Raw genomic sequence first — 23,784 nt, forward strand, 5'->3', positions numbered from 1 at the left:
GTGGGACGAAATGGGGGGCGCCGGGGGCTTCCCCTTCCCCCAGGAGTTGCCTGGGCTGGCTCGGGACAAGTTCCCTTCCTGATGGTCCCTTCTAGGAAGGTTAAGGAGGGAAAGGAGCGCCAGAAGTGCCCAAGGGGCGGCTGGGCTCGCTGCGGGCTGGCCCCGGCCTCGGGGGAGGCTCTGCCGAAGAGCGCCCTCGGGCCACCACGAGGGTTGCCCAAGCTCGGGGATGCCGCAGCTGGCTGAGGTTGCACAAGCCCGGGCTTTCCTCCTCCCTGCCCCGCCCGGGCCCTCCCAGGGAATTCCTGGCCCAGAGCGCTAGATAAGCCCTTCCCTGACCCGGGCTGAAGGTGACCGTGGGGAAGGGGCTTTCCTGGAGGGCTCCTAGCAGGACCCCCGCGGAAGGAGAAAGAAGTGCAGAGTACAGGGTATGTGCTGGGGCAGGGGCAGGGGCAGGGCAGGGGCAGGGCTGGGGCCGGGGGGCAACGTCTGAATCTAAGTCAGGATGTGGGGCTGGGGTCATGGCAGGGGCTGGGCCTAGGGAGGGATCTGGGGCTGAATCCTGGGCTGGGACCAGGGCCAGGGGCTGGGCAAGGTCTGGGGCGTTGGCAGGATCTGGGCTGGGGATGGGGCAGGGTATGTGCTGGGGCAGGGGCTGGGGTTGAGCAGGGTCTGGGCAGGGTCTGGGGCTGGGGGACAAAGGCTGAATCTGTCAGGATGTGGGGCTGGGGTCGGGGCCGGGGCTCAGGGAGGGATCTCGGGGCTGAATCCTGGGCTGGTTCTGGAGTCAGGGGGTCCGGCGCTAGGGGCAGGGATTGGGTCCGGGCTGGGCTGGGCAGGTGCTGGGCCGGGACCGGGGCAGGGTCTGGGCAGGGGCCGGGGCAAGAGCGAGGGCTGGAGCCCGGGCAGAGCCTGTCACATGCTGCAGCCCAGCGTGGCTCTCCCCCGCCCCCCAGGCCTCGGGGCGGCCCCCCCCCAGCCGCAGCGCGCAGTTGGCCAGCGCCGGGCTCTGCGGCGGCTGCGTGGGAGCCCGCAGATCCTCCCCGCGCGTCGGCCCGCGAGTCAGGCTGTGCTCGCCCGCGCCGCGGACAGCCGGAGCCGTAAGTGAGGGAGCCGGGCTCCCGCTTCTGTCGCAGCGAGGGGGGGGCGGGGGCTGCCGGGGGCGCGGAGGCTCTCCCCCTTCCGGAGGTGCCGAGCCGGCCGGCGGCGCTCCCAAGCGCGGGCGGGCGGGGGCCGGGCCGCGGCGATCGGGGCGGGCCAGCCCGGGCCGGGCTCCAGGGGAGGTTCGGGTTTTGCCCGGCTCTCCCCGGGGAGCAGGTGAGAGGGAGGGGGGACACACGGGGACACTCCGAGTCACGGGGAGACGCGGGGACGGGAGCAGGAGCCGGGAGCCCGCACTTTCTCCCGGGAGCCGCTTTTCTGGGGATTTTCTGTGAGACGCTTCTGGGGGAAGGCTCTATTTCCCGATTTTTATCCCGTCCGAGATCAGGGTTCCGAGCTGCCTTATCCTCTGCAAAGGAGGAGCCGCCTTGGGGAAATGATGTCAGGTAAAGGCAGGAGATGTGCGGGGCAGAGAATCTGGGGCACCGCGGAGACCCTCCTTCCGCTTCACTTTTACAGAGGGAGAAACTGAGGCCCAGGAAGGGAAGGAGAATAAGTGCTTCCGAGCAGCCTGCTGGGTGCCAGAGCCCGAGCTGCGCATTTCCCCAACACTGTCTCAGGCCTGGCCCCCTTTCCAGCCGGAGATAATGGGACTTGTCCCCAATGAACAAGCATTTAGCGAGCACTTAGTGGGCATAAGGCAACTTACCGAGCGCTGGGGATGCGAAGACAAAAATGAAACGCGGGGTGGAGCAAGAAAAAACACAAAAGGACCGAGTTCTACCATTGCTTCAGACCCTTGCTGGCCTTGTGACCCCGTCTTGAGTCTCTGTGTCTCAGTTTCCTCATCTGTAAAATGGGGATAACTAAAGCCGAGTTGCTGTGACAAATTAATATGTACTGTGTTATTGATCATTTCTGTACTAGAGTTTTCCACAAATATTAGCTACTTTTTTTTTCAATTTCTATTTATTTAATTTTAACATTCCTTTTTTTAAATATTTTGAGTTTTGAAATCTCTCCCTACTTCTGGTCCCTCCCCATTGATTGAGAAAAGATAGGATACAGTCCGGGCAAAGCAAATCTCCATGTTTATCTGGTTTACTTTAATGAGTTTCTGTGCCATTGGGGAGACGCCGTGTTTGTAGGCCCTACGTGTACACAGTGGAAAGTGCCTGCGAGGCTCCTAGCAGAGGTGACTCTGGGTGGGGATGCAGTGATCTTGGAAGAAAGGATGGAAACCTCCTTGGGGCAGCAGGACCACACATGCAGAAGGGCATCTAATACAACGCCCTCATTTTGCAGTGGTGTTAACCAGGGCCCAGAAGGGCATTGTCTTCTCCGAGGTCCTAAGGGAAGTATGACCCCCTCCCTCCCCTCCCCCCCATACAGATGAGAGCATCTGGGCCAAGCTCTGGGCTGCTCAGACACCGCCCTCCGGCCCCTCCCGCAGGACCCAAGCCTTCCCTCCTGAGCTCCCGGGAACATTTCTGTCCATATCTGGTGTGTCTGTAACCTGCCGGGTTTATTTGGGCTCCTCGGGGCCACTTTGGCTTCTCTTTGTCCCCCAGTTCTGAGCATAGTCTGGCGCGTAGTAGGTGCTTAATAAATGCTTACAGATTGGTTCATTTATAGAAAATCTCAGCCCCACAAAGCAAGTCAGACCCAAGCCAAGTCTGAGGGGAGAGGAGCTCTGGGGAGGCGAATGGCCATGTGCCAGCTCTTTGGTGCCAATCTGGCCATTTCAAAGACATGATTTAGACATGATACAAGTTGTTGTTTTTTGGAGAACCTGCACGAGGCCTTATTTTCTCTAGGGCGACTAAGTGGACTTGTAGACTCGGGCCGGGATCTAAGACAGATGTTCAGCCTTGCCTGGGAGGAGAGTCAGGAAGGCACAGACGCCCCCCTCACGGCGCAGAGGTGGGGGGCGGTCCATGTTTCCTGCACCGTCCCTGTCCCTTCTTTTTCCCTTGTTATAGGGAGCGTTTAGCGGGAAGGGGGAGGGTGGCAGGAAATAATTGATATTAAAAAACCCCAAGACTTCAGTAAAATTCAGAAAAAGATAGAGCTCTTCTCAAGCAAATTTATCAATAGCCAGGCTAGGCGGGTACGACCCTGAACTTGCCTTTTTTAGGAAGAAGGTGTAGAAGGGGGCGGCTTTGCCAGTGATGGACAAGCCTTTGGACGTAGTCCTGGGGGCTCCAAGTTTGTGTTGGGGAGAAGGTGGGAGGGGGCTTGGTGCGGTGGAAAGAACGCGGGCTTGGGGGGCAGAGAACTTGCTTTAAATTCTTTCTCTCCGACACGCGCCAGTTGTGGGCCAAGGATCTTTCTGGGACTCGGTTTCTGCCTCTGAGAAGTGGGATGACGGCTGGGATAGCATCTCCCCCCGGAGCTGTCCTGAACCACTTTTTCCATGTGAGACACTATTATACTACGCCCAGGGCAATGGGGGCGGGGGAGAGGGAACCAAGGACCTTTCTGGACTCGATTTCTGCATCTGATAAATGGAATAATGCCTCCGGCAGCGTCTATCTCTGGGGTGAGCCACTTTTTCCATGAGACAAACACGCCATGCTGTGCCCGGGGCGAGTAAGAGCCATTGGGGTTGGGAGGAGAAGGAAGGGTGATGCGAGATAAGGGCCCTGGTTACTTTAGAGGCTCATGGGAGCCTGGGGAGGAAGGATGGGGGGAGGGGAGAGAGGAGCCCCTCCCCCCCCTCCTTGGGCCCTGGTCTCGGGAAGCCTCACCCGCATTCTGGGCCGCTGACCCAGCCCGGCAAGGTGAGGCTTGGGAAGTCCCTTCCTCTCCCTCGGCAGGTTCCTCTTTGTGCCGTGAGGGGCCGGAACCTCTGAGGCTCCTTCCAGCTTCAGGGCCGATTCTGTTATACCGAGGCAAGTCATGGGATTGTAATGCCAGAGAAACTGAGGCAGGAGAGAGATTAGAGAGTTTTTAATATTTTATTAATGGGAGAGTAAGATTGACTGGACAGGACTCTCTTCTCAGATTATCCAGTCAGACAGAGATAAGTACACTGGGACCAAGGAATCCATGTTGGTCCCAGGGCTGGAGGACCCAAAGAATCCAGCGTCCACCGCCAGCCGCCATTCTCCAGCCATGAATGGAGAATCTCTAACCTTTATATACCTTTTAGAGACAAAGAAGAGGGAAAGAGTAGGAAAGAGCGGGAAGCCCAGCTGGCAATCAAAGAGGAACCCAGAGACAGGATGTCTGAATACCCAGAGATAAAGATGTCAGTGAACTATCTCGGAATATTTGAGAGGGATGTTGTAAATTCTCAAGGACAGAAGATAATCAGGAGGTCTGCTCTCTTGTTTATCTTGCTTGGGCTAACAATTTATAACCTGAGACTAATTGGTCCTCAGCCTTCATGGGCCAGAGGGAGATTTACAGCTTAGGGGAGTAATTAGGGAGACTGGGACAAGGGAAACTTGTACAAGGAAACTGAGTCAGGACAGTTAGAGAGAACTGTGGCATAACGGGATCATTCTGGACCCGCAGCTAATAAGTGTCCGGGGCAGATTCAAACCTGGGAAAGGAAATTCCAGCCTGCGAAGACCCCGGGACAAGGGGCTTCCCTCCGGGGCTCCGACTCAGTCTGAAAGGTGTTTGAGAGCATCCGCTGGGCGGCTGGCCCTGGTCACCGGCTCAAAAGCAGATTAACCCGGTCACATGACAAACTTGGACCAGGCTGGGCCAGGTGGCGGCTCTGGAAGGGATGAGCAGCAGCTGTGGCCTCAGCCTTCAGGTCTGGTGAATGGGCTTGCTCTGTAGTGTGCTTTCTAGAGCCCCAGATGCCAGAATACACTGTCTGGACTCGCTCTCCGGAGGATCTCGGGACTGGCCTGAGTCCTTGGTCTTAGTGGAGGAGTGAAGGGGCTGGAGACCCACGAGGATGGTCAAAGATGGAGACCGTTTATTTCAAGTCCTCTCAGCCCCAAGTACTTTAGTAGGATGACATCACCACGGCGCACTGAGCCCGTGCCCGCTGTAGAACCATGACGTCACCGCAGCGCACTGAGCACGTGCCCGCTGTAGAACCATGACGTCACCGCGGCGCACTGAGCCCGTGCCCGCTGTAGAACCATGACGTCACCGCAGCGCACTGAGCACGTGCCCGCTGTAGAACCATGACGTCACCGCGGCGCACTGAGCCCGTGCCCGCTGTAGAACCATGACGTCCCCACGGCGCACTGAGCACGTGCCCGCTGTAGAACCATGACGTCACCACGGGGCACTGAGCACGTGCCCGCTGTAGAACCATGACGTCACCACGGCGCACTGAGCACGTGCCCGCTGTAGAACCATGACGTCACCGCGGCGCACTGAGCCCGTGCCCGCTGTAGAACCATGACGTCCCCACGGGGCACTGAGCACGTGCCCGCTGTAGAACCATGACGTCACCACGGCGCACTGAGCCCGTGCCCGCTGTAGAACCATGACGTCACCACGGCGCACTGAGCCCGTGCCCGCTGTAGAACCATGACGTCACCACGGCGCACTGAGCACGTGCCCGCTGTAGAACCATGACGTCACCACGGCGCACTGAGCACGTGCCAACTATAAGCGCCTGCTGTAGACATGTAAATGCCTCTTGCTGTAAGGATCCCTCTTCAAGTAGCACACAGGTGGTCATGCCCTCCTTGACTCCTCAGGAAGCCCTTAGGGGAGGTGGGAGCCGGACCAGACCTTGTCAGCGGGTTCCCTCTGGGTCTTGTGCCTCCCCCAGACCCCCGCCCTCTGCGCCCTCTGCACGGCCCCCTTATTTCCTCAGGGCCCTGCCGATTCCTTCCACGCCAAGGGCAGTCAGGTTTCCCGGGGCTCCTCGGATGGGGCAGCGGAGGGTACGAGCAGCTGCAGCCCCAGAGAATGAAGGTGCTGCCCCGTCCCGGCGGACTCTGGATCCCGCCGAGGGTTTTCCTGGCGGAGATTCTGGAGCCGCTCGCCCGGGTTATAGCTGGGGAAACTGAGGCAAACCAAGTGCCTGAGAATTCCCGCTCTCGGCCCAGCCCCCGCTCCGCGCCGTCTCTCTCCTGTTTCTCCCCCGGCAGAGCGGAAGCCTCTCCAAGGACCATTTCCCTTGTCTTTACATTGCTTGTTAGCGCAGCGCCCGGCGCGGGCAGATGCTTCTTGTCTGATTGACAGAGGGTGTTTTAAAGAAATGTGTCCCGGATACAAATGGGAGACCAACCGGCTGAAGAGGGGCTGCCTCGCGTAGGGGGGTCCTTCACAGGATGCGGCTTGATTGGCTGACGGGGACTGGGCCCCGAGGGGAGGAGGAGTTGGGGAGTGCTCCCGGCTCTCTGAGCACTGACTGCCAGGCTGGGGGGCTCCCCGGGCGGCAGCCTGCATTGTTGGAGGGAGCACCCACGGCTGGGAGCCCACGGATACACAGCGAGTGGGTATCAGTACCTGGCTCTAAATGTGCTTCTGACTGTCCAGATGCGGAGGCAGCTAAATCGGGCCTTTTTTCATGTGGGGGAACCAAAGATGGTCGGTAACGGACATTTATCTAACTCTGTTATCCCCAATTCTAATTTTCGGGAGCCATTCATGCCTAGGGCCATAAACGATCCGATGGGAATTCGGGCCTCCTGACTGGAGCTGGTGGGAGCTGCCTCTTCTACGGCTCTTCACGTAGCTCCTCCAGCCGAGGCTTCACAAGGCGGGCTTTACCCTCCCCATTTTACAAGTGGGGAAACTGAGGTACGGTGGCTGTTCCGCAGCCCAGAGGGCGGGGCTAGAGCTCAGGGGTCTTACTGACGTGGGGCCGGCTGACTGAGCCCGAGACCCCGGTGCTGATGAGCCTCCCAGGGGAGCCCTTGGGGGACCGGGAGGGGTTATTTATTTCAGGCTCTTTCTCCCGCGCCCACGGGGCCAAGGTTTGAGATGTCAGGACTCAGAAACGAGTGGGAGGAGGTGAGAGGCCCTGGGAAAGCTGGCTCCCCGCACTCCGGCCGCAGGAGACTCCTTCGACCAGAAGCACGACCGAATAATTTACGATGGGAAAGTGGGGCGGATGTTTTTGCTGGATGGTTTGCATGTGGGATTCCCAGGAGGGAGGGCATTGGGAAGCTGAATTAGGATGAGGAGATTGCTTGGGAAAGAAGGGAAGGCGCCGGAGTGGGGGGGCTTCGGGGATTTGGGATTGGGCCTCGAGTCCCTGCTGTCTCTGGAGCCAGGTTAGGGCTCAGCTGCCGTGGGCCTTGTGTATTGGAGGGACACAAAAAGGGCCCAGTATTCCCGTCAGAGAAACCTTGACGTCCTGCCTGGCCCCGCGAAGGCCGTCGCCTTTCCGCTGCTCTTGTAACAAAGGACTGATTCATTTTTTAACGCTTTGTGATTGGTAAACTTATTTTATTGGTTTATTTTTAGGTTACCTGTTGCCTAAAAAAACATATAAGGGGGAGGGGTTTTAGGCTTACCAGTGTGCAAGAAGCCTCTGGTCATTTGAGGGAGACCTGAGTAAATGGGGCGTAAAGCACAGTTTGGGATCAAGCTGTTCCACCAAAAGTGCTGCTGAGCATATTGTTGCAGGGCCTTGGTGAGGGCCTCCATAATTATATAGGGCCTTTCCTTTGTCTTTGCCCTCTTTGGGGTCCGTGCGTCTAGTGGGGTCAGTGGTTGAAAGAGTTGAATTTTACTCACTTTGTGATTCCGGATAGAATGGTTAGACCGATCCACAGCTCCACCAACAATGTATGAGTAAGCCTGCCTTTTCTTAACCTTTCAAACATCGAGTCCTATCTTTTTTCCAATGGGTGGAAACCTCAGAATGGTTTTGATTTGTATTTCTCTAATTATTAATGAATTGGAGCGATATTTTGTATGTTTTTTAAAACAGTTTATAATTATATAAATTTTAAGAGCTTATAATTGTATATGTTTTTGAGAACTTTAAAAAAAGCCCTAATTTTATTTGGTAATTGACTATTCTGAGTACTCATCTATCTTCTGGGAATTAGCTCTTAGTCTTACATATTGGAGTAAATGCCTGACATCTTGAAAGCATAAACAAAATGAAGTGATGATTATTTTCTAAGGATGGAGCTGGGACTCTGGGGTAGACAGGAAGACCCGAGTTCAATTTACTAGATGTGTTGCCCTGAGAAAATCACTTTCTCTCTGTCTGCCTCAGTTTCCCCATCCCTAAAATGAGAATAATACCTATCTCCCAGCTTTGTGATGAGGATCTAATGATTTATCTGTAAAAGGATTTAATGCAGCCCCCGGTGCCTAGGAGACATTATATAAGTATTAATTCCCTGCCTCTTCTCCCAATGAGAAAACATTCTCTCAGCCTTTTTTGAAGTGTGATACTGTGGGTGTGCTGAAATATCAGACTGTGAATGTGGAATATAGTCCGCACTATCAGATGGAGTTGATTATCTTGGTTAGTTTTGCTTTATTTAATTTATTTTTTTATTTTTAAAAAACCTTTTGTTTTAACTGCAATAACTTGTTGGGTGTGGGCGATATATTAAAAACAAAGGTGTTGTAAAAATATATGATAACAATTCATGGGAAAAAACCCCCCAAACTTCCCTGTTTAAAATTAACTTTCATTTGTTTATATTTAAATTTTTTATATTTTTGTTTCCAGTCTATTTCCCTTTTTTTTCGGGGGGGCAAGAATTAATCTTTAAAATTATTTCCCACTTCTTCAAATTTCTTACTTGATTAACTGCATCTTGTTCTCGTTGAATCATGGCCGGCCGATTGCAATCAGTTCCTAACAGGTTCCTCTTTTCTGCGGGGAATGGAGTCTTTCACTATGACTGTTTGCTAGATTCATCCAACAGTAGAACTGAAGGGAGGCCCACCGAGCTCCTTCTTTCTCCCCATACTCCCCTCCACCCACCTACCCAAGCTGTTTTATTGAGAAGGAAGCTGGGGCTCAGGGGTTTATTCTACACAATAACTCCCCGGTCATGCAGAAGAGCCGGGCTGGGACTCAGGCCTTCTGCTTCCCGGCCACCTTCCCACTTTGGCATGAGTGGAAGCCGGAAAGCTCGATGCTCCCTTATTACTTTCTGCATGAAGAACACACTTTGTGAGATAGATTTTGGGGATCTAGATCGTCTCTGGTGCTGATATTTTGGGCAGTAAGTGGTGGGAGATCATAGTCTAAACCTGATTTCTGCCAGACTGCTTTCCATTTTCCTCAGCAACTTTCAGTGAGTAGGGAGCTTTTATCCTGGGAGCTGATTCTCTCCTGACTTTTTGAATAAACCGAAGCACTCCCTCCTCGATTTTTCCATGTGGATTTCCTGCTCAATACACCCCCCACCAAACTAATTTTCCATCGGCTGCTCCTCGGAACTGGTTCCTTCTTCCACTTCCTTATTTCTCTCAGTGACACATTCTTCCTATCGTCCAGGCCGGAAACTTTGGATTCATGTTTAATTCTTTCCTATGTTTATCTGCGCTTAAGCAATTCCCACCTGATGATAAATGGAGAGAGAAAAGGCTCACTTTATAGGTCAGGCAGCTGTGTTCCAGGAGATTCATTGTTTTCCCAAGATTACGGAAGCTCAGAGCTAATTCTCTCCCTGTTCCGCTTTCATTCCTTTCCACATTTTCCTCTTTGCTTCGTTCCATTCTCCCTTGTTTCAAACTTCTGACTTCTTGCCTGGATTATTGCAGTATTTCCTCTCTCGGGTTATTTCCCCGACTTCTCTAATGTATCTTCTTCATTTGCGGATTCATCTTCCTAAACTACATTTCTACCTCACCAAAAATCACCCCGATTCCTCCCGCCGTAGGACAAAGTCTAAACCCAGTGGCCTCAGTTCAGACTTGAGGGCCATAAGCTCCCCTCCTCCGCGCCAGGCGAGTGAGCTTGGAGTGGGAGGTCTTGGGTTCGAATTTTGCGCCTTCCTTTCTGGATGATCGGAGGCATCATTTAAGCTGCTGTTTGAAATAAGGGTGTGGCCTTGGATGCTCTGCATCTGCAGCTTAAATTATCATCTTCCTCACTGTCTCCCAATAGGACTGACTGTGAGTCTTTGCTTCCACATTTCTTTCTCTTTGTATAATTGACCCTCATTTTAAGGTCAAATTCACCCCCCTCCCCTAATTATAGCAGTAATCTATGGTCACTGTCATATACAATCCGCTTTAAGGCTCGCAAAGCACATTTCCTTTTTTTTTTTTTTTTTGCTTTGAATTTTTTTTTTTTAATTATAGCTTTTTATTTACAAGACCTATGCGTGGGTAATTTTTTGAACATTGACCCTTGCAAAACCTTCTGTTCCAACTTTTCCCCTCCTTCCCCCACCCTCTCCCCTTAATGGCAGGTAGTCCCATACACGTTCAATATGTGAAAATAGAGAACATTTCCTTAATGTTAGAGGCTACCAGTCTTATTAATGGCATTTTCATAGGAGAAAACTGAGGCCTCCAGAGGTGCTGGCCCCCAAATCGGTCAGCCAGTATGAGTGTTGGGAAGGAGGGTCACAATGTAAACTCAGCTCCTCTGATCCAAGTTCTCTATCACCCCATGCTGCCTCTCTTCCTTTTTTTTTTGCTGAGGCAATTGGGGTTAAGTAACTTGCCCAGGGTCACACAGCCAGAAAGTGTTAAGTGTCTGAGATCAGATTTGAACTTGGGTCCTCCTGACTTCAGGGCTGGGACTCTATCCACTGCACCACCCAGCTGCCCCATGCTATCTCTCTTCCTTAGGACGCTGGCAGTGTGGTATAGTAAGTGGAGCACAGAATTTGGTTAGTAAGAACAGAATTCAGATCTTACCTGAGAATCTTACCAACTCTGGGCAAAAGTACTTAAAACAGTCCCTGGCATACAGCAGGTGCTGTATAAATGCTGGTTATTATTATCATTACTTAACCAGTGTGGGCTTTATATAGAAAAATGAAAAAGTTGCATTATTGATGTCTTTTAAACGTTCTTTCTAGCTCCAAATCTAGGATCTGATGGTCCAGTGAGACTTAATAGTCTTCAGTGCTTTTATAGATGACTGACTGAATGAGTGAATGAAGCATTTATTAAATGCTTACTGTGTACAGAGCATTTTGTTAAGTCTTGGAGATAACAAATAGAAAAGAGAAAGTCTCTGATTTCAAAGACCTCAGATTCTAATAGAGATAAATAACTTTATTATCTATTGTTAAGAAAACAAGACTTCAGGTGAGTCCCGGGCATGAGAGAGGAAGGTAACTGCTGCACAGGAGCAAAGGAGACAGTATTTGTTAAGTGCTTAGCATGCTGCCTGGCACACAGTAGGTGCTTTAGCAGATACTTGTTGCCAGTGATCAGGAGGACCCGAGAGAACTGGCCGGACTCTATTTCAGTTCCCAGTGGCTCTGTTCCCCTTTCCCTCCTTCCCTCGGTAAAGAGCTTTTCTGCCCCCAAACGACTTGGTTATTGAGACAATCTGGGCCTTGGAAGCCATAGGAAGCTGGGAACCGGGAACACCTTTGGTACTGGAGATGGAGCAGGGGATGGAGAGATGAAAAACTGAATGGCTTCTTTTATGTGTCCTTCTCTCCCTCCTTCCTTTCCTTTCCCTTCCTCCCTCCTTCCTTCCTTCTTTCTCTCCTTCTTTTCTTCCTTCCCTCCTTCCTTCCTTCCCTCCTTCCCTCCTTCCCTCCTGCCTTCCTGCCTTCCATAAAATGGGACGATAATAAGAGCATCGGCCTTGTTGTTGTGAGGATCAAATGAGATGCTAAGTAATTATAAAGCTAGTGAAAAACTAAAAGCTTATGGAATTTTATACTTATTGTAGATATAATTATATCATTAGCTGCTGCATCATCAGGCTGATAATCATAAAAAAGATGCTGCTGACCTTCTCTCTATTTTTTTTTTTTTTGGCTGAAGCAATTGGGGCTAAGTGACTTGCCCAGTGTCCCACAGCCAGGAAACGTTAAGTGTCTGAGACTAGATTTGAACTTGGGTCCTCCTGACTTCAGGGCTGGGGCTCTAACTACTGCACCACCAGCTGCCCCTCCTTCCTCTTCTTTATGGAGATGGGGGGGAGAATATTGCACTTAATGTGAGAGATTTTGGGTGTATCGGTTAGATTGAGTGATCTTGCTTTTTTCTTTAACATTTTTTGTTTGTCCTAAGTGAGGAAGGGGACCTCCGCTTCGTCCGAGGCCCCTGAAAGGGTAAAAGGTCCGCCCCTCGTCCACACTGGTGGTTACTGTGTGAACAGGTCTCTGCTGGACTCGGTGTTTAAGCCTCATTTACTGGAAAAGCCCCTAATTCTACCTTTGAAAAAAGTGCAAAAGTTAATAATTAAAGAGGAAAAAGTCTGGCCAAATGGGGAAGCAACTTTTTCTGGGGGGGTGGGTGGGAGAAAGAAGGAAAGATCTTTTTTCAGGAAGACGCCGGGATTGCGTTCTCCCCGCTGCGCTTCCTTAGGCCGCTCGGCGATGCCCCGGCCCACGTTTGTTCCCATTGGAGTGAGCCCGGCGTTCGATAAGTAGGCTTCGAATCCGGGATTTCCTGCTCGCTGTGGGTCTCGTGAACTGGAGCTGGCAGCTTGTCCTGACACAGGGCCCGAGCCCCCCTGGGCCCTGGGAGCGTTTTCAGAAAAGTTCCGTCTTCCCGGGATTTTGGCCTTTCAGAAAGGCCGGGGGTGGCAGCGGGCACCGGCCTGGGCAGGTTTGGGACCTCTGCCAAGTCCTGGCTGTGAAGTCTGTGGCTGAAGGCGGGTAGCTGTAAGGGCGGACCCTGCACCTGTCCCTGCCCTCTTCCTCAAAGTTACGGTCTGCTTGGGTTAAGGAGACTTCCTAACTAAGCTAATAGCAGACCGAAGACGCAGAATCAGTCCTCAAGCACTGGATTTTGGGGCAGGTAACAAAGTTAAGTTTTTCTTTCTTTCTTTCTTTCTTTCTTTCTTTCTTCCTTTCTTTCTTTCTTTCTTTCTTTCTTTCTTTCTTTCTTTCTTTCTTCTCTTTCTTTCTTTCTTTCTTTCTTTCTTTCTTTCTTTCTTTCTTTCTTTCTTTCTTTCTTTTTTTCCTTCCTCTTTTTCTTTCTCTCTCCTTTTCCTTCCTTCCTCTCTTCCTCCTTCTCTCCCTCCTTCTCTCCCCCTCTCTTTCCTTCCTTCCTTCCTTTTTCTCTCTCTTCCTCCCTCCCTCTTTTTCTTTCTTCTGGTTTATCCCAGGATGCTTCCCTCACTGACATCAGCTTCATTTGTGTCTCCATGTACTAACACAATGCCTTGCATTCAGCAGGGACTTATGAAATCATTCTTAATGGATTGATGATAGCATTTGAAGCTTCTTCTGGCAATATGGAAATACATACACATATGGGCATATGGATGTTTGTGTATTTTTAATAATCTGGCCTTGAAGCTGTCAGTCTTGTTTAGATAAATTGCTCTGAAACCTTTTGCTTTTGTCCTTGAAAGAGGGGAAGACAGGGAAAGAAGAAAGCTTTCTTTCATTCTCTCTCTCTGTCTCTCTCTCTCTCTGTCTCTCTCTCTCTCTCTTTCTCTTTCTCTTTCTCTTTCTTTCTTTCTTCTTTCTTTCTTTCTCTCTCTCTTTCTTTCTCTCTCTCTTTCTTTTTCTTTCTCTTTCTCTTTCTTTTCTTTCTTTTTTGTCTGTGAGGCAAACAGAATGAAGTGACTTCTCTAGGGTCCCACAGCTAGGAAGTGTCTGAGGCCAGATTTGACCTCAGGAAATGAGTCTTTTCGAATCCTGGCCCAGTGCCCTGTGCCCTGTGGTGGCTTTTAGCTTCCCAGAAATAAGCGCCTACTATGTGCTAAACACTCTGCTAAGCATTTTACAAATATTATCTTATTTGATCCTCACAATTGCCTTGTTATCCCTATTTTACAATGGAGGAAACTGAGGTAAACAGAGGTTATGGGAGACAAGGCTGAAATTGAGTGGAAATTGGAATTTTGGCCTTTGGGATACCTTGATTTCAGATCTGTTGTGTCCCTCTGAGCATGACCTGTGAATGTCATGTGATTTGCTTTTTTTTAAGCTCTTTTAAGAGAGCCGTAGGTAGGTCACAAAGCAGATAGAGAGAATTGTGCTTAGCGGAAGCACAGCCAAGGTTGGAATAAACGGTTTCTCACCCTAAGGGGGACACAGTATGTTGTGGATCAGAAGAGTGAGACTGGGACAAAATCACTGAAGTAGGCCGCTTGGCAGAAAAAGGTCCGGGGGTCTGCACGCTCGCTGAGTCAGGAAAACTCGTGAGATCTGGGGCTGTATTTGGAAAGTCAGGGGCCCAGTCCTAGGGAGGGGACCTTTGGCCCCCATCAGCTGGAGGCTCGGGTTCCATTCAAAGCATCACCTTGAGGAGAGCAGGGACTTCTATCCATCATTGGCGCAGGGAACCAAAAAAAAGGTTTATCCTGAAGAGGAAACGTGGGCTAGAGGTTAGCCCTGCTCAGCGTGGCTCCAGAGGGCAGAACTCTTCGCAGCCTGTATAAATTCTCTATTTAATGTCGAAACCCTGCTGCCCCTTTCTCTGGATGGGCTGCCTGCAGGCCCGGGTGCTGGGCCCTCTCCTCCTGGAGGTCCTCGGGCGGAATCTGGACGCCCACTTGTCCTTCCCCTCCTACGAGTCGGTGATTTCTCGGTCCTGTCTCTGAAAATCAGGGCACCCCCTCCGGATGCTCGCTGTCGGGCTCGGCACCTGGGCTAAATCAGGACTCCTTTACCAGGAGCTGGCTGGGGCGGCTGAGCCTTGATTCATTATCCCGGCGACTTCTTGTGCGAGGCGAGAAGGAGAAGTTAGTCACATCCCGGGGAGTGGCAGAAAGCTCGGGTCAGCCGTGAGCGTGATAGAGCAGCCCAGGCTGGCAGCTGCCGGGGGTGGGGGAGGCTGGCAGCTGCCAGTGGGGGGGCTGGAAGCTTCCCCTCCAGGAGGGGATGTGGCGACGCCCGCTTCCCCCTCCCCGGGGAGCTGCCGAGCTCCGGCTTTCCTTGGGGGTGTCAGCGTTGGAGGGATGTCGTCTCTCCTTCTCTCTGTCTCTGTCTCTCATTCATTCATTTATTTATTTTTGACACACTTTGCTGTATGAATCATGTTGGGAGAGAAAAATCAGAGCAAAAGGAAAAACCCATGGGGGAGAGAAAAAAACAGAAAAAAGAAACGAGCAGAGCGTGTGCCGACTTCCATTCGGTCTCCTTGGTTCTCTCTGGATGCGGATGGCGTTTTCTGTCCAGAGTTCTCCTAAGTGCCGGACTCGGAGAGCAGCCGGGCCCAGATTCTGCTACTTGCGTATTTTGGGCCTTGTCTCTGGGCCTTGGTCCTCTCCTCTGTAAAAGGAGGTCCCCGATGTCTCTTCCACCTGCTTCCACCCATGGCGACCACTTAGCAATGTTCCTCTATTTTTAGTCAGTTATCACTAATGACATGTACGTGTATCTGTTACCTGGGATTTCATTGGCTTGGGGAGCTCCTGGATCAGGAAACTTCCCAGCAATCCTGGGCCCTCCCTGAGGTGCATTATCTAAGGGAATGCTTAAGGCCAGTGTGAATCCGAGGCGGCATCGGAACCCAGGTTTTCCTGCTTCTTAGGCCGGCTCTCCAACCGGTCGTCCCTCACGTTCCTATTTACTTATTAGTCTACGTGTCGGTCCACCAAGCAGAGCTGAGCTCCTGGAGGGCCGGGTCTGTTTTTAGATTTATATCTAACAACAGCTAGTATTCGTAAAGTCTTTTAAGGTTTGCAAGAAGTGGTTTACAAATAGGATCTCATTTGATCTTCATAACAACCCTGTGAGAGAGGGGTTATTCTTCTTCCCATTTTACAGTTGGGGAAACTGAGGCAGCTATCTGTTAAGAATTTTTTGTCATATAGTAGATGCTTGTTGAGTTCAATTTAATTTCATTCCACCAATAATGATCATCATGTAATGGTTACAGTAGTTTAAATGGAAAGAACACTAAAAAAGAGAGGAAACGTTTGAGTAATTCTGAAAACCAGTATCGGTCCTGAAAGAAAGGAACCAATCTGCCCATGTTTCTGCAGATTCCTCCTCTTCATCACTTTTTAAAAATTTATAATTTTTGTTTTCAGTTTCAAATTCTCTCCCTCCTTCCAACCCTCCCCCACCCATTGAGAAGGCAAGAAACTCTTCCTCATTTGTAATCCTACAATAATATTCTGTTATATTCATATGCTGTTGTTCCACAATTTAATATTTGAGCATTTGGGAGACTTCTGTAGCATAGTAGGTGAAGACTAGTTAACGTTGTACTGAGATCTCTTCGAAACGAGGGCTCGGGGGCTGTTTCCCAGGGGGCAGCAGTTTCTTAAATCTGGACTCATCATATTTTAGACATGAAGTGGCTGACGTGGCAGCTGGAGAGGAGTCTCAGAGTCAGGGAGGCTCGGAGGAGTCTGGCTTCTCATACATGGCCGAGTGACCCCGGGTCTCATTTAATATTGGAGAGGGTCTTAAAACTCTTAAGATTATACATTTCAGAGTGTGTGCATCGATGGAGAGACTTTCTTCTCTGAGTTCCCTGGACCAAAGAAACCAGAAGTTCAGTCCCACAAAAATGTGAAAAGATTGTGCTCGTTTCTGAGCGCTCCGTCAAGTCAGCGTGCATTTATTAAGCTCCTACTGTCTGTCCTAGGTTAGTTGGTCAGTTAGCATTTATTGAGCCCCTACCACATATTGGTAAATCAGCTGGTCAGTTGGCATCTGTTAGAAGTCTGCTGTATAACAGTAAGTCAGTCAGCTGGCACTTATTAAGAGCCTGCTGTGTGCCAGTAAATCAGTTAGCTAGTATTTATTAAGAACCTGCTGTGTGCCGGTAAAGTATTGTCAGCTAGTATTTCTTTTCTTTTTTTTTATAGCTGTTTATTTACAAATTATATGCATGGGTAATTTTCCAGCATTGACAATTGCAAAACCTTCTGTTCCAACTTTTGCCCTCCTTCCCCCTTCCCCCTCCCCCACATGGCAGGTAGACCAATGCATGTTAAATATGTTAAAGTATATGTTAAATACACTATATGTATACATGTCCATACAGTTATTTTGAGCTAGCATTTATTAAGCGCCTACTGTGTGCCAGCAAATTAGTCAGGTAACATTTATTAAGAGCCTGCTGTGTGCATATAAGTCAATGAATCAGCTAGTATTTATTAAGTGCATACTATGTGCCACGCACTGTGCTCAATGCTGGAAATACAAAGTAAGGCAAAATAACTGAGCCCTGCTCTCCAGTCTGGAGGAAAGAACATGCAAAGAAATAAGATACAGACAGGATAAACTGAGGACAATCTCAGACTGAAGGCAGTAAAATGAAGGAGTAGAAGAGGCTTCTTTTGGAAGGTAGGAACTTAGTTGAGACCTGAAGGAAGCCAGAAAGTGGAGTTAGATGTAAGAAGATTGGAAAGTTGGGAAGGAGCCAGATTATGGAAGGCTTTGAATGGCAGAGGATTTTTTATCAGATCCTGGAGGTGCCAGGAAACCATTGGAGTTTATCGAATGAGGGTTGACATGACCAGCCGAGGACTTTGGGGGACGGAGTGGAGGAGGGTTTGGAGCAGGGAGAGACTAGTGGCAGACTTACTCACCTGTGGGCTCTTGTAATAGTCCAGGTGTGAGGGCGGGGCAGGTGTCAGAGACCTTGTGAAGGAGGGACTTGGTGACTGATTAGGTGTGCGGGTGAGAGAGTGAGAAGCTTCCCAAAACGGGAAGAAAAACGAAAGCTTCTGCCCTCAAGGAATTAATATTTTACTGGGCAGCTGGCTGCCACACTGGATTTGAACCTTCTGGTGATCCGTATGACCGTGGATCATGTCCATCTACCATAATGAGCATCAATAGGCTCAGCATGTTACCAAAGGAAACCGGAGTGAGAAGGATCAAGAGTTCTCTGATCTTGTGGACGGATCTAGTGGTACAGATTTCAATCCCAGTGCTCACTCCACTTGGAGGGCCCTTGCCCCTATTCTCCTGGTAGTTCCTCTTAGGGCTGCACTCAGAATACTGCCCACGTCACTCACTTCTCTTCAGAGTCTAAGGATAGGTATATCTAAGGACCTGATGACTCTGTTGCTTATGGTTGATCCAGTGTTAGTTGAAACCATTGGGGGTAGCGGAAAAAGAAATTGATTCAAATCTTGCCTCTGATGTTTACTGATCTTGGGGAAGGTATTCTAATTCTCTGTACCTCAGTTTTTCAATCTGTAAAATGAGAGAATAGAAAGTGATCCCTAAATTTTTCCCCTACTACTTCTAGTAGGATTCTGTTGCCAAAGGGAACGCCCATCTTGGGGAATTAGAGATACTACTGAGTCAGGAAATACTTAGAAATATAGTGTGTCTTAGAGAAGCGCCTGGTTTAGCAGAAAAATGAGTCAGGAAGGTCTAGATTTGAACTTGCCTTGGATTCAACTGACTTAATTTGGATGGGCTGACACATATTAGCCGGGTTGACCCCTAGACAAGTCAGTTAATGGCTCCAGCCTCGGTTTCCTCATTTGTAAAACGGAGGCAATCACAGCGCCCCTCACAAGCATGAGACGTCCCAGCGAAATCAATGCTTGGAAAGCCTTTCTACATTGAATGGCCACATAAATATTAGCTCTGATTGTGATTATGAGTCCTTGGGGGACTTGCTGCCCAGTGCCATTTAATAGCCGGGTTCAAGTGTGATAATCCATCAGCAAGGATTTATTATTATGTAATACTATATAATAGCAAGTAATAATAGTAATGTAGTAATATATACTGTGTCTTTAGTATATATATATTACTATAGATATGTGGTAATAAGTAAGTAATACTTATTACTTATTATGGCCCAGGCAGTCTGATAGTACGGTAGAAAAGAGAATTTGCTTATGAATCTGAGGAATTGAGCCTGAAAAACAAGTGATTTGTGAAGAGATTATTTTGTCAGATTTGAGATTAAGCCAGTATCAGTAAATATCTATCAGTGAATCAATAAACACTTAGTAAGTGACTGCTGGGTAGAGCCACGCTACTATCTCAGCCCAGTCTGGGTTATTAGGGTTATCTTTATTCCATTCTAAACCACTGGATATTTCTGTCAAAAGGCCAGCCTTGATTTTTTTTTTTTTTGGTGAAGCAATAGGGGTTAAATTACTTGGCCAAGGTCATACAGCTAGTGAGTGTTAAGGGTCTGAGGCAGCATTTTAGCTCAGGTCCTCCTGACTCCAGCACGGGTCCTCTATCCAATGTGCCATCCGGCTGCCCCCTAGCCTTGTTTTTGTTGATATGTTTTTTTTTTAATGATAATTCGAGGTTTGTTTGAATAAACAAACTTTGATTTTTCATTTTCTCATCCCATTCTTCTCAAAAAAAAAAAAAAGAAAAACAAAACTGTTGCAGTATATTTATGTACATATGGACACATATATCTCTGTCTGGTCTAGAGAAACAAATTCTAGAACTGGCCATGTTCAAAAAAGGGGTCTCTGTGTCTCCTCCTGCACCTAAGTCCCTTCTCTGCCATGTGTCTCCTCCTGCACCTAATCAGGAGTCATGTCTGTTCATTTCTCAGAGATTCTGATTGGTCACTGCATTGATCCAAGTTCTAGAGCCTTTTCAGGTTGGCCTGAGAGGGCAGAACAAAGGTAGAACGGGGGCACTTAGGCGCGTTGCAGGGAGGAAGCTCAGACTCAGTGTCACTTCCTACTCCTGAGTGCACTGGTTACCTTGTGGGGCGGGGTGAGCTCCCCATCACTGGAGATCTTGGAGCTGAGACTAGAGAGGAGACTTTACGAGTGAGCCTCACCAGGATGGCTCCAAGGGCTTTTCTGATTCTCCAATTCTTGGATTCTCTGCTCTCTGGGAGCAAATTGAGGAGAAAGCTCTAAGGGTCAGATATTACCTGGTTCACCTTGGGCATGTCTAAGGATCATAGAAGAGAGATTTTATTTTATTCTTTATTTATTTTTTTATTTTTTATTTCATAGCTTTTTATTTACAAGTTATAGGCCTGGGTAATTTTACAACATTGACAATTGCCAAACTTTTTGTTCCAATTTTTCCCTTCCTTCCCCCAACCCCCTCCCCCAGATGGCAGGATAACCAGTAGATGTTAAATATATTAGAGTATAAATTAGATACACAATAAGTATACATGACCAAACCGTTATTTGCTGCACAAAAAGAATCGGACTCTGAAATATTGTACAATTAGCCTGTGAAGGAAATCAAAAATGCGGGCAGGCAAAAATAGAGGGATTGGGAATTCTATGTCGTGGTTCTTAATTATCTCCCAGAGTTCTTTCTCTGGGCGTAGCTGGTTCAGTTCATTCCTGCTCCATTGGAGCTGATTTGTTTCATCTCATTGCTAAAGAGGGCCAGGTCCATCAGAATTGAAGTATATAAGGATCTCCTGGTTCTGCTCATTTCACTCAGCATTAGTTCATGTAAGTCTATCCAGGCCTTTCTAAAATCGTCCTGCTGCTCATTTCTTACCAAACAATAATATTCCATAACATTCACGTTCCATAACTTATTCAGCCGTTCTCCCACCGATGGGCATCCACTCAGTTTTCAGTTTCTGGCCACTACAAAGAAGGGACATTTTCGAGCCTTTCTTGTACAACCACCTATTTTATAGGGAAGGACACGCGCCGGGAGTCTGGGTAATTTGCCCAAGATCAGTGCTTGACACGGAGTAAACAATAATTATAAAAACCTCCTTGTTACTCATTAACAAATCCTTGTTACTTGAGTAACTCTGGCAGCCTGGATTTGAACCCAGGACTTCTGTCTCCCCTCTTCACCCCTGCAGGCTCCCTATTCCCCTCAGGAAAGTGCGGGGGCTGGACGGGATGGCCTCCCTTAAGGCCCCTGGGCTGGAGCAGCTGGGGTGCTGATGTTGTTTCCCCAGCCCTGCCCTCACCTTTCCTCCCAGGTGTGTTTGTGCGGCTGAGATTTGGACTTTGGCTCGTTGATGGGACGCCAAGGTTAGGAGGCATTGAAAGGGGTTTTTCTTTAACTAGACCGGTTCCTTGATTCCTGTCCCAGCTGCCCCTGGAGACCTGGGCGGTCTCAGCCTTAAAAGCAGGAGCTGTGGACTTCAAGGCTGAAGAGAGCCCCGAGAGCTCCTGGACCTTCCTCGGCTCTCCACTCGTGGTCTGGAGACTGACGCATAAGCCAGAGCTCCCAAATGCCAAAAATGGAGCTGGGGTCATCGCTGCAAAAGGGGAAGGGACCCCGGGGCCGGCTCAGCGAGCAGCTCATTTTACAGATGAGGAAACCGAGGTCTGCTCTGGAAGTAATTTGTCCAAAGGAACAGGGACAGAGCCCCGTTCTTCTGGACCCACTCACCACTGTCCGCACTGCCTTGTTTATTTATTTATTCATCCATTTATTTAAAGGTATTTTATTTTTTCCAGTTGCATGGACCACACTGTCTTAATGGCAGGTTTCTATCATTAAGCATTTTCTCAGTAGTCACTAACTGGCACAATCCACCAGCATTTTCCCATGCCTGCTGTGTTCTAGGTGCTGGTAAACCAACACAGAAGGGAAACCGTGGCTTTTGTGGTGATTATTCAGTCGTTTTCAGCCATGTCTGACTCTGTATGACCCTGTTCGGGGTTTTCTTGGTAGAGATATTGGAGGGGTTTGCCATTCTCCAGCTCATTTTACAGATGGGGAAACTGAGGCAGCAGGGTCAAGTGACTTGCCCAGGGTCACACAGCTAGTACGGACTGAGGTTGGATTTATGGGCTGTGCTACCTGCTGCCCAAGGCCTTCCCCACCTTTTAGCACATTGCATTTGGGATGTTGAGATGAGACTTTGGCCCAATGCTGCCCCTTCAGAATTATCAAGAATCCCTTAATTGCCCAATCCAGTGGCTGTTCCATCGTTTGCCACTGTCCGGCTTCTCCGGACCTCCCCGCTCGCTCCTGGTGCTTCCTGCCTGACTGCCCTTGGTCTCCTTGGCGGAACCTTCCTTCGGGTCGCTGTCCCTCAGGGCCCACCTCAGACCAGTTTATTCTCTCTCTGGAGGCCTTCACCCCCTCCGCTGGGTGACCTGGAACACAGAGCCTCAGCTCCAGAACCCGGAAGTCCCGAGTTCAGATCCCCTCCTAGACACTTGCTAGTGGTGGGGCTCCCACGAGTCACCTGTTCTGAGTCTCACTTACTTCACCTGGAGAGAAGTTGGGCTGGGAAACGAGGGGCTCGGCTGGGCTCGGGCCGCCTCCCCCTTGGAGCTCTGGCCCTGCCATCCGCTGACTCAGGAACCACAGCCGCAGGGAGGTGGGCTCGTGGGCCTTTGCTGGTCTTTCCCAAGGCAGCCGTCCTGACACGAGCGAGCGTTTCTGCGCCTGGATTGTGCCTGGAAGGCTTCAGAAAGTCCTCAGAGACGTCCTCGTCTGTGGGGGAAATCCTCTTTTCTGTCCAGATTCTCCCCAGAAACTCGGCCACTGTCAGAGGCTCTGGCAGGAATCAGGAAATGCGGCCCTTGCTCACCTCCCTGAGCCTCAGTTTCCTGATCTGTAACAGGAGGCGCTGCCTCAGAGGGCCCTGGGGGCTCTCCAGCCCTGACGGTCTGTGCGTCTGGATCCAAAAGACAATAACAGTTACTGGGTTCCCCGGCCGGAGGAAGGGTCTGAAGCCCTTTGGGCCAGGTTGGCCCAGTCCTAGTGAGGCAGCCGAGGTGCTAGACAGTCAAAGGGAGCGGACTTACAATCAGGAAAACCCATGTTCAAATCCCGCTGCGTGGCCCTGGGCGAGCCCCTTGGGGTCAGTGTGTCCTGGTGTCCCGCCTGACACTTGGATGTGCAATCTTTGTTTTTGGTTTTTATATAATAGCTTTTTATTTCTCCAAACACCTGCAGAGTCAGTTTTGACCATTCATCCTGGCAGAGCCTTGTGTTCCATTTTTCCTCTCTCCCTCCCCTAGATTAATTTAGGTTAAACAATTATTCTGAACACATTTCCACATTGATCGTGGTGCATAAGAAAAATCCAAAAGGAGGAGAAAATGAGAAAAAAAGCGAGCAAACAAACAACAGCAACAAAAAGGTGAAAACACTATATTGTGAGCCACACTCTGGCGCAGATGCTCTCGTTATCCCAAGGCCATTGGAAGTGGTCGGAACCACCTCATTGCTGTAGAGCCGCGTCCATCAGAAGTGACCATCATGCAGTCTCGTTGTTGGTTCTGCTGGTTTCGCTTCCGTCAGTTCCTCTCTGTGTTCATCCTGCCGGTCGTTTCTTACAGAACAGGAATATTCCATAGCCTTCACGGGCCACAATTTACTCGGCCGTTCCCCACGGAGGGGCCCTGGATGTGCGCTCTTGAGGCTGACAGCCAGTGGGCCGAGCTGCCGGGAGGCAGACGTGCCCTGTGCCTCCCTCTTCCCAACCAGGAGGCAAAGTCCTCCCAAGCCTGGCTGCACTTGCTTTGTTTTGTCCGGTACTGACCAGGCGCTTAATCCCTGCGAGCCAGTGATGGTCAGGAATCAAAGACTTAGAGCCGGTTGCCTCGTTTTACCGAGGAGGGAACTGGGACCGAAGGAGGATGAATGAGTTGGCCAATGATGCACAATGATCAGTGGCGGGGGCTGAATTTGAACCCAGAACCCCTGATTCTAGATTCAGAATCAAATTAATCTTAACCTACAGGATTACTTTATTTCAAATGAGATGATTGACTCAAAGTGCTTTGTAAATCCAGATTCTAAAACGCTTCCTTGATGCTGCTGTTTTTGTCTT

At 49.8% G+C, this 23,784-nt stretch overlaps 1 protein-coding gene across 3 annotated transcripts in view; it reads left to right on the top strand.

Annotated features, from left to right (window-relative positions):
• Positions 1 to 339: 339 nt before the first annotated feature.
• The window catches only part of SNX10 (sorting nexin 10), a 53,592-nt gene continuing 30,147 nt past the window's right edge, over positions 340 to 23,784 (top strand). The window contains exon 1 of one of the 3 annotated variants that reach the window (XM_051963503.1): positions 340 to 428. The gene's annotated coding sequence lies outside the window, so the exon portion shown is untranslated. Of the gene's footprint in view, positions 429 to 813; positions 1,101 to 12,903; positions 12,946 to 23,784 lie in introns of those variants that run through there. The other 2 variants (XM_051963502.1, XM_051963501.1) reach the window with 2 other exon arrangements.

Source organism: Antechinus flavipes, chromosome 5, assembly GCF_016432865.1.
Source record: "Antechinus flavipes isolate AdamAnt ecotype Samford, QLD, Australia chromosome 5, AdamAnt_v2, whole genome shotgun sequence".
Taxonomy (NCBI): Eukaryota; Metazoa; Chordata; class Mammalia; order Dasyuromorphia; family Dasyuridae; genus Antechinus; species Antechinus flavipes.